Source organism: Enoplosus armatus, chromosome 17 (genome assembly GCF_043641665.1).
Source record: "Enoplosus armatus isolate fEnoArm2 chromosome 17, fEnoArm2.hap1, whole genome shotgun sequence".
Classification (NCBI taxonomy): Eukaryota; Metazoa; Chordata; class Actinopteri; order Centrarchiformes; family Enoplosidae; genus Enoplosus; species Enoplosus armatus.
The window spans coordinates 17,343,013-17,354,055 of NC_092196.1; the positions used below are offsets into that span (position 1 = coordinate 17,343,013).

General features: G+C 39.4%; 2 non-coding genes across 2 annotated transcripts; one reads left to right on the forward strand and one right to left on the reverse strand.

Annotated features, from left to right (window-relative positions):
• Nucleotides 1–267: 267 nt before the first annotated feature.
• On the forward strand, nt 268–339 carry trnac-gca (transfer RNA cysteine (anticodon GCA)). Its single transcript has one exon. It is a non-coding gene; the product is annotated as a tRNA-Cys (tRNA).
• Nucleotides 340–3,939: 3,600 nt separating this feature from the next.
• Nucleotides 3,940–4,011, reverse strand: trnac-gca (transfer RNA cysteine (anticodon GCA)). The gene has a single exon. It is a non-coding gene; the product is annotated as a tRNA-Cys (tRNA).
• Nucleotides 4,012–11,043: the final 7,032 nt, after the last annotated feature.

The following is an 11,043-nucleotide window of genomic DNA, read 5'->3' on the forward strand; positions in this document are numbered from 1 at the left end:
GGTGTGCACTAACACTCAGCAGGAGGATTTCCATTATCTGCATAATAGTTAGTCATTAGTGTGCAATGCTATTAATAGTGTGCATTGTTTATGACATGCTATCTTAAGACCCTATATCCATCTATCCATCGATTCAACCTACATATTAAGCCAAGATGAACACGTGTCCATTCATATTCTGTCCTCTCTATGTCGAAGGGGCCATGGAATGGACTAAACAAAACAAAGGGACCTCCTTGTTATTGAAAGCTGAAGGGGGTATAGCTCGGGGGTATAGCTCAGTGGTAGAGCATTTGACTGCAGATCAAGAGGTCCCCAGTTCAAATCTGGGTGCCCCCTGTAGAAATGTTATTAGTCCATGCACATTGTGTTGATCATTTATGCTTTTTGCAGCCTAAAATCGTTGCTGATGATTTTCTATCATCCGCTATTTAGAGGCTGGAATGGCTCAAATGAGACTAGCAGGAATCTGACATCAGGATTGAGAACCACTGGCATGTAACACAGAACATTACGTAACATCTCAGCCACAGGTGTCAAACTGTGTACAAGTGACTTCTGAAAGTCTACAGGTTTCCGTTCCAGCCAGACACCACACATTACACTGCAGGTAATTGCACTAATAAATTCCTCCTCTCTGGCTGAAGCACTAATCAGCGGCTGCGGTTACAGAGTACTAAATAAAACGATCGGAAACATGCTGTTTAACCCACTATTGATTCACTGAAGTGGTTTCGTACTGAGGAAACAGTTTGAGCAGATACTCCTGCAATTAAACAGAAGAAGGCATGACTTTAATCTTTATTCTAAATAAAACTGACTTGACTTGACATATGGGATCACAGGGGCCATGCAGAGTTGAACTGGGGCCCACTGAGCTGTACCCCCTCATTCAGATCCATGTAAGTTTTTTTTGTATCGGCCCAGTATATGACCCTCTGCTGTGTCGGCTCACACTTTTTGGTTTTGGATGCACTGAAACAAAAGCATCCACACTATCGCTGTGTAAACAAGGGAGACAGCAGAGGCTGCCAAAGCAGAAGACCTCCCGAACTGCTGTCAAATGTTTGGCCAAGAAGTTACACCAGTGAGGCTAAATGGTATCCAAACATTCACTCCAATGGAAGCTGCTCAACCGAACCAAACACCAAGAAAGTTTCTTGCTCCCTGGATTGCTTCCTCCATGCTGGGCAGCGGGCTGAAATGATATGTGTCTTTCTCTGGCTCATAAACAACACAAGCATTATATCCTGAAACAGTTCTTGGTAACTTTGAATGAATATTGAATTTGAATTTAGACACTTATTAAATATGATGCATCACAGGTGTTTTCAGTTATGTTGATTAGAACTGCTCAGGTTGGAGTTATGCAAATCTAACTAACTAAATAAGCTGTAAGTTGTAAATTGGCCCCACAACAAAACTAACTGGAGAGCCCCTGAAAACGTTTTAATTCAAGTAGAATTACGAATGCAGGACTTTTAATTGTAGCAATTGACTACTATTACTTCTTCCACTACTGAATTTAGATATAGAGTTGTTCATGAACATGTATAAAGCTCAACACTGGTTCTGGGGTTAGGATATACCCAATAACAAAAGTTGTAAGCTGATTTGTTGTCTTCTCACAGTTTATCCTGAACTGCCTCTGAGACTTAAATCTACAGCTACAAAGGAGACTTCACCCAACTCGTTGTCTATGTAACACTGTCATTTTATGTCTGTTGCTACTTTAATGTTTACACCACACACGTAGTTTACAGTAACAGCTACTCCCGTGACTCTGTATATGAAATATGCAGACAGCGTCTAGAGGTTCAGTAACTGTAACTAAATATTAGAACTGGTAAGAGATGTGACTCGTGACGTGATGTAGCCTACCTCCTGTTGAAACTAGAGATAGAAATCACAAATCACTTTGCTGATTCAAATGATTTCATTCAAGTTCAAAGATTCATTGTCACTGACTATGTAGTTGGTTCACTTTTTCCTAAGCAGTCGTATCATCTTTCAAATGCACTTCAGTACGTACATCAGTTCACTTTGAGCTGACTGTAAAGATGGTAAAGATTTGTTTGTACTTGAACTGAACACCTTGTTGAAATGGGATGTTGGGGTGGGAAACAACACTGTGGGTTACGTTAACTTGATAGCAGGGGAGGAAGTTAAGTCAGTACTCGGAAAGTCTAGCATCAGGAAGTTGCTTTTCTATCTTTTCTTTGAAATCCCCATTTCTTGATGACACTGCTGCCTCAGGCTTAATGCACATTAATAGCAACCAGTCTGTCTATAACCCGGAAATAGAGAAAATTCCGGTAATGGCTTGAGTGGAGTTGTGAAAAAAAATGACAAGAAGATGTCTGACGAATCTGTCACTAAAAACCTCTTCTTAAAAGTGCTTTGATGTTCACATGGACACTGTCAAATGAGCCAAATTAGTTTGGTTTATGCAGACAGGCTGAAGGATTATGGGAGTTAAACAACCCCAATCTCCCCAATCCATCTATGAGCAGTCTGTTTAATGACGTGCTGATATATACATATGTTTTGAAGGCTGCCAATATGCGCTCAGAACATAACAACAATAATTTCAGGCAGAAGATTTACAAGTATGAGAAATGAAAGTCTCTGGTTTCTTGACAACATAAAATGACATGATCCTCATGGCGTAAAACTGCATGTATCACTATACATGTACGCCTCATTTCAATGCTGTTTCATGTAATCCTATACATGATGAGCAGCATGGATTTAAGACCAGATTTACACACTGGAGGTAACGTCATATCCACATTATCAACAGGGAGGATAACATACCAGATTTACTCATATTATGATCCAAGCACTCAGACTGCATCCAAATAAGTATCACTCCTATCCACACCTATTTATAACTGTAATCTGGGAAACTTTCAGTGGCCGCCAGCCTACGCAAACTAACCAGCATCATAATTTGTTTTTCATACTTTGTCATCTCTACTGGTATGAATATTTCAATGAGATCTGATTGGTCTTAGCTGCGTTTGACGAAAGATACAGAGTTCATATTACAGTGACAGTCAGCAGATCATCCCATGCGTACACCAACCACAGCTGATAGACATCTAATATTAACAGTCTTGTCTTAACAGCTAATCATGAATGGTAGCATGTTAGCTATGGTTAATTAGCAATAATATACGCTGTACCATATGATAATGGCACGGCTGAACTGAGGTTGTACTATTATGCTTATGCTCTTATGCTTAGCACTCGTTCTTCTGTGTTACTCAGACATCAAAAGATTTCAGTAGCGGTGTCTCAAATCCATCCATACTAATTCCATACAGTATATACTACATACTGAGTGTCATAGTATATTGTCTTATCATTCAGTATACAAAAAAATCAACATACTAAAACAATTTATACGAACAGGAAGTTATGCAATATTTGCAATGTCAAACAACCATCAAAGTGCAACTTTATAATGCCGCTGCCAGTTGAACTTAACAAAAAAGCAGAATGTCATTCTTATGATTTAATACTTTCTTTTGTCTCCAAAAGTTTTTTCACCACCCACAATTTATTTTATTTTTTTCCCATCTGTGAGCTGCCCTCTCCATTCCCTCTGTACATTGCACACTCAAAAATCTAGTATGCATAATGTCTTGTTTGAGTATACTTAATTTTCTCATTTTTCCAGTGTGAACACTACTACACATACTAAGAACCTGCTTAGAATCAGTCTGCAGTATGGATTTGGGACACGCTGAGTGGCCATCAGCATGAGAGAGCTGGTTTGGCCGAGGTGGAACTGCATCAAGCATCTGCTGCTGAAAACTCTGCATGAACAAGGTGATGCTTTGATGAGTTCAAGCTAGAAAGAGACTTTATGTTGGGGTTGCCACCAAGTCAAAGTATTCATAAATTGTACATTTAGCTATATTTTTCTTCAAAAGGGGGCACCGAGAGTTGAACTGGGGACCTCTTGATCTGCAGTCAAATGCTCTACCACTGAGCTATACCCCCTTGTGTTCACTTCAAGCAGTGACAGTAACAGTCTGTTGTTCCACTTTATGTCAGCAAAAAGTGAAAGCGATAAATCATCTCTACCCCTGTGCTGGCTGAGTCTACAAAGACGACCTCGACTGTGGCATAAACAAACACACACAGATAAAACAGTGACTTACGTTGCGATTTAGTGTGTATTAATCACAAGTTAGAGTTTGAACACAAGAGGTACCCAGAACTGAACTGTCAAACATTCAACACTCACATTAATATGTGAATAGCTGCTTAGTACTTATATTATAGCTGTGTGTGTGTGTGTGTGTGTGTGTGTGTGTGTGTGTGTGTGTGCTCACAAGGCCAACATAACTGTGGTTTCCCACAGGTTAATGATTTTTTTTCTGTTAGGGCTTTGGATAATCATTATCATCGTCGTTGACAGCAGCATCAAAATCATCGTCTCAGTTGTCTATAAAAATCTGTATGACTGAAGAGAGTGCTCCATAAAACTACTCACATCAAAAGGAAATTATTCAGGGTTATTACCAAGATGACACGTCCAAAAAATGCATTTCACTGCTTATCAACTTCACATTTATGGAGAAAAAAATGGCAAAATTGTGATAGCTGTACATTATTGAAAAACATATTTAACTGAAGCTGTGGACTTTGAGCGACATGATATGAATTTAAAGAGGATTTATACCCTCTGGTTTCTCAGCACATGATCTGTGAAATTTGGTGATAGTGATTGGTCCGCTCAGACGACATAGATAAGAAAAGAGGCTGAAATAGCGTGCAGTCCTAATTTGAGCAGCCACCGCTGGTGAGTGGATTTGAACAATATCAAACGAACATCTTTTATTGTTTGCAGCGTTGCATGATTATGACTCTATGAGAGGGCATTAGGGAGGGAGCGGTGATGGAGTGAGAAGGGCATGCAGAGGCTGAAAGTGATGTGGAGGATTAGGACCAAGTGTCCATACTTCTGCAAGCAGAAAGTACAGCGCATGTGGTTGACATAAAACATTTAGCACCAGAATGGCCAGGGTCAGCTGATTATTTGTGCTGGTTATCCTCCCTTGTTTCCCAACTTTTATCTGAGTTCACAGAATCCTCTCATGACTTTTCAAACAGTCCTTTTAGTTGGCAGCTCGTTGCCCTTCTCTTAGAGACCCAAATCTACTGGCATTCATAACATGCAGCATGTTGGGCATCAATTATTTGTTATACTTTGACACAGTGGACTTGGTATGAAACTCACTGCCATTTTTGAGGCAAAATACTGAAAATTAGGTTTTAATAAATCCAATATCAGTATGTTGGCCAATTCAAATTGTTTCACGTAAACACATAATTTATCCTGATTCTGATAAGGATCCCATACATTTAGTTTATAGTCAGGAAATGTGACCAAGAGAACTGAGCGGGATTTTATGATTGAACAAGACAGAGTCTACTGCCACGCTAGGCTACATGCTAACATTAGTATGCTGACATGCTCACAATGACAATGCGTTGAGAGTGTTCAGCACTTAACACAAAGTATAGCTGATGGGTAAGTCAGTCAATTTCAGTCATAAACCAAAGTATTATACATATTTAAGTTCTGACCTGATGATGGCATGAGACGAAAAGTCAGAAGATCAAAGTTATTACAGTTCACCCTGAGGGGGACATGCATGTGTTTACCACATTTTATGGCAATCCATCCAATGCTTGTTGAGACATTTTACTCAAAACCACAAATGTGAAACTCATGATGGCAATATTATATAGCCCAATATCACAAGTCACAAATTTGCCTCAAGGGGCTTTACAATCTGTACAGCATACGACACCCTCTTTCCTTAGACCCTAGAGGAAAAGCGGATCACCACAGTCATTAGGATATATTGTCAGGGGACCATGAATGTCTGTACAAAATTTCATGACATTGCCATCCATAGAGAGAGTCTCTAGCATGGCTGAAAATGTATTTGTGTTCTCTGCTGAGCAAACTATGTAATAGCATCACTGTTTCGAAACTATAGCAAACATCTTTGTCATTTCTGTATGCTTTGTTACTCTGATATATCTTTAGTTAGCTAATATCAGCCAAGATATGTGCCTCAAATAAGCCCCATTGCTCCATGTTGTATGTGGTTGCAAAGGGTAAACATGTTAGAAAGCTTTGCCTTTGTTTGTTGCTGGAACTCGTTCTGTTTTAAGGAGACTGAAAATCTTCTAAGAAGCTCTTATCAGTAACTTGTTTCCACTAAAATCTTGTTCTACAAACATCTGAGCTTGGTTACCTCAATTCAACATGCATCGATGTTTTTCTTTTTGCTATGATGAGAAAATACTCCAAGAACTAAAAAACAAGCTTGAAGTTATTTATTTAGGATCTCCCCTTTTTCAAAAGGCCACATATAGCAGCTCTAAATGTGTCATCTAAGATGCACTTTAACAGTGTTATGAAAGCACAAAGGCCAGATTTCTAATTGCTACCCTTACCCTTTCCTGAAAGCCCCGTGCTCCTCTCCGGTGGCCAGAGGTCTCACAAACAAAGTCAGTGAGTTGAATATCTTTTACCTCTAAAACCATGCACTTCCCCTCCCACCCTATCACTGTCTGTCAGTCCCAGACTTCCCCCTCCCTTCTGCCCTCCAAGGGGTATTAAAACCCCACCACCTCCTCCTCATCCTCATCATCACCGCACATACAAACACACAACCATCCCCACCCCCAACCATGACCCAGTTTGGAGGGGATAAGGGGGTAAGTGAGGACCATTGTGAGTACCACAGGGAGAGAGGCAAGATGCTCTGCCTCCCTCATTCCTCTCCCTTTCAGGAAGAGCTCACACTTGGTTAAGCACACACACTGAGGCTCTTCACGAGAGAGCGGCCACGGAGACGTGTGTTTTGTTTTGTGTTTTTTGTTGTTGGGATGCCGTCACTGATTTTAGGTCAGGGCTGTTTGATGTCAGCCGAGGTTAAGGGGTATGTAAAGGAGGCTAAGTGAGACGAGGAGACAGAGATGAGGGGCCTCAGGTTGAGAGACAAAGGACACAGTACCTGGCATCTGGGAGAGAAGAAGTAGAGTGAGTATGCTGCTTCATCACTTTACTTTGCTGCTTGTTTGTTGTCTGTATGTGCTTTTCTTTGTTAGTATTTATTCATTTGAAAGTGACTTTAAGTTATAAAGACCGAAAGACAGATATTTACAAAGTCTGGCGACAGTACAATGTCTTCCTGAACTTGTTCATACTACTTTGGAGAACTTGATATTGCTAACACTAAAAAGATAATTTACATGTATTCTTTCCCGGCATGAAGCTCAATAAAAGGCACAGATGCACCCAGAGAGGCTGCTCCTGCCTCAGAGATTCATCCTGTAACATATGGAACCGGTTTACCGTTGCGTTTCTTCCCTTCGGACACTGTTAATGAGGCAATGTTTAGTTTCCCACGAATACTAGAGAGAGAAATGCTCCTTCTGAACCCACCTCCCTCCTGCAAAATGAAGAATAGCTCATTCATCCATCTCAGCAAAGACTTCCTCGTCTCAAGATTCTCTCACAGGCCGAGGTTCATGTTTGACCATGCAACAAAATGTTCAGCAGTTTCTATTTTTATCCCTCACTGGTGAGGTTTTCTGATTTGAATTCCTTTATGTCTTCCGCTACACGTTTTATGAGCCAGAGGCCCAAATTGGGGTGTACTGTCTACTAAACCCTTTGGAATTTATAGTTTATTTGTCTTTCATGGCCGCGTGCATTGATCACTCTGCAAGTAAGTTTCATGTCTGTATTTGTGTGTGTCTGTGTAAATACATGCACCATACAATCTGGTAGAGATTAGTCTATGAAATGGATGTGATTAACAGCTCTGGTAACCTTCTGTGTGGGTGAAGTTAATGCAAAGTCACTCTTGGCATGCATGTTTTTAATCACTTCAAGGACTCTTTTGAACAAAGTTGCTGCTGGAAAAAAAAAAATCAGACAACCAGCAAGTGATAAGAAATCCATTTTTAGCTATGCTGGATTTTTTTTGTGATTTGAATATCTCTGAGTGCCTAACAAAGGAGCTTATCCAGCGCCTTCAGAAAGGGGAACCACAATATAAGAAACCCCCTGTGCTTTTTAAGCTGAGCATTTGACGGCGGTCGGTCTTCCACACAGTGCTGTTGTAGTGGTTATCTCCACTCATATCGTGAAATCACAGGCAGAGGCTGGTGACTTTTTTATGACATGGATGTGTTGGTTTTATATGGGGTCTCTTAGCATCAAAACAGCCACGATTAAACCCACATATGACGATCCAGGGGGTTATCATGGACAGATGTCTGGCCAGCGACTGTGCGAGCAGATTAGTTTGATCTGTGCAGTGTGTGTAGGACAAGGTGGAGGCTTGGAAGGGCATCGGTGAAGCTGATGAGAGAGGGCTCACTGTGGCAGTGAGCCCTCTCTCATCTCTGGATCTGGATCTGTCATTGGCTTGTTGTTACCCTGACATCAAAATCTATTGATTAAATTATTAATTTTTTGATGGCTATGGTTTAAAAAAAGACTCACAAACTACTTAGACAATAGAACAAATTATGCCAGAACTTTCATCTCATCCAAATTAATTATTAGCTACACTGTCCATTATTCAGAATAAAGGTGTCTCTTTTTTATGTAATTAAGTTTTACAAAGACAGCATTTTAAATCCCCGCCAACACTCGATCTCTTTATTGTCGGCGGTGACGACCACCGGACTGGCTTTGGTTTGGATCTTTACATTCTCATTGAGGATTTCTGTTGTACACCTTTTTTAAAAGGTTACATTTGAGTAAAATGTAAAAATATGGCTTCCTCACACAGGGAGAAAGATGTTTTGGAAGCAAGCAGTAAAATTAACCTTTTTCTCTTTTTCTTGCCACCTCCACTTTCCGACTTTACCTCGCGGTCGGCCTCAAAATCCTACTTTATAGCAAAGACTGTGTTGAATGAAGACTGTGACAATATGTTCCGTTTCACCATTTTCTCTGTGAACAGAGAAGGTTTGAGTGAACAGGTGTGAAGTTTTTTTTGAGGCCGATAAACAACCCTCTAAACTCTATCTGGGTTTATTGACTCTAGATCTGTTTTTACCTTTGAACCCAAAATACGCAAAATAAAATGTTGTAAAAATAAACATGGGCACATCAGCCACACAGAGTTTAAACATGTTTCATTTTTACATTTCATGAATCTGCTGCAAAATGAATAAGAACATGAGAATGTCTTTATTACGTGAAGCACTCACTTTGGATAGTGCTGCTGTGGTTGCCTGATTTCATTTTATTACTGAATGCTGAAAGGGTTATTACAACATTCTCCGGTCATGTAAAAGGTTGCTTTGTGCCATCATAATGATGGAAACAATGTTTTTCAAGTGAGAGAATGCAGGGAAATGATGCCGAAATCATGCGAGTCATTAAATGTTGCAGACAAACCCCATAAAGCAGCACTGTACAAAAGCTAAGATGCAGTCACAATCACATAAAGTTAAAATGAGGAGTGTTTTAAAGGCAACATATCAGCAGGATCAGGGCTAAATCAATCTTGGCGCTGACATTTTCTTTTACTAGATCTGCCCAAAGATCATTTACAATCACTTTGAAAACACAGAGCGAAATCTTATTGATAATTAGCATGATGATGAAGCAGACTGAAGGAATGTTTATCCCAAGCCCCTCGTACTCTGCAGGGGAAAAGGTGCATCTGTGCTATGAGCTGGCTGATGGACTGCGGCTGCTACATCTGTACGGATGTTTGTCTATGAATGAGTACTGCGTGAGGTTAACAGAGAAGCGGCGACAAAATAATACCAAAAATAACTAGGACATGAGCCAATAACTTAATACTATCTGCGTCTGTTTTAAGCGACCACACAATACATTCATTTATATTATGTACAATAGTAGCAGTTTAATATGTTCCATTATGTCGTGTTCATGTTAGTATGCTTCACTTGATTAAAGTTCATCCAGAGGCTAATAAATCTATTACCCTTACATACACCCATTAGAGCTTTTTTCTACCATTTGCATTATGTTCATTACCCAAACTGCCCTTAGCCTGTGTTTATTAATATGAATGTGGCTTTGTGTGTGTGTGTGTGTGTGTGTGTGTGTGTGTGTGTGTGTGTGTGTGTGTGTGTTTATACATGGATCTGCATATATCAAAGCCAAACAGGAATTTGTAATATGTAGATAAACAGTTAAGAAGCAGAGAGAGAGGATACAGAAAGAAACATTTTAAACTCACTTTTATTAACAGTGTAGTTAATTAACAGTCCAGCCAACAGTTCAGAGAGACTAGAAAATGGGCGAATATACACAATTTAGATACTTACATATATTTATAATATTTTATGTTTGAATTTGTACTTTTTTTATAATTCTTATTTTTAACTCCTATTCTAATTACTATTCTTTATTGCACACTAGCAGTATGCCATCCTACATTTCATTTCACATTTTGCGTCAAGAAACATCAATGAAACAGGTTAAATTAACATGAAAAAAAAAGGAAAAGGAACCAGAAAAGTACTTCAAAATGAAGTACCAAAATGTTGCTTTGAACAGATCATAAAACTATTTATTTTCTTTGATAGTTAGTTGTTTTGTATTGTCATGCCAAACATTTGGTCCATCCCGCTTGGGATTAGAAAGACACCACTAAATATCGAAAACATAACCAGACAAAGTTCTGGTTACACAAAATTAAAAGAAGAAAATTGGTAACTTAATACATACATCTACATGTGTTTATTTGCAAAATTTAAATTAGGTTGCACATTACATGGCATAAGAAAGAAAATACTGCTACAACTCTAATGTTTATCCTGATATCCTCATCTCAAAGGCTCTCCATGTAACTGGCTAACTTACATGTCATGTTTCATGTTTAAATATGCCACTTGTGGCTAAAAGATGTCAAGTTAATATTTGTCAGGTCAAAGTGAGTCACTGATGCTGAAATGTGATATACAGAAACCGTGACCTGGCACACCTGTTATGTACCTTCACCTGTTGCTGCA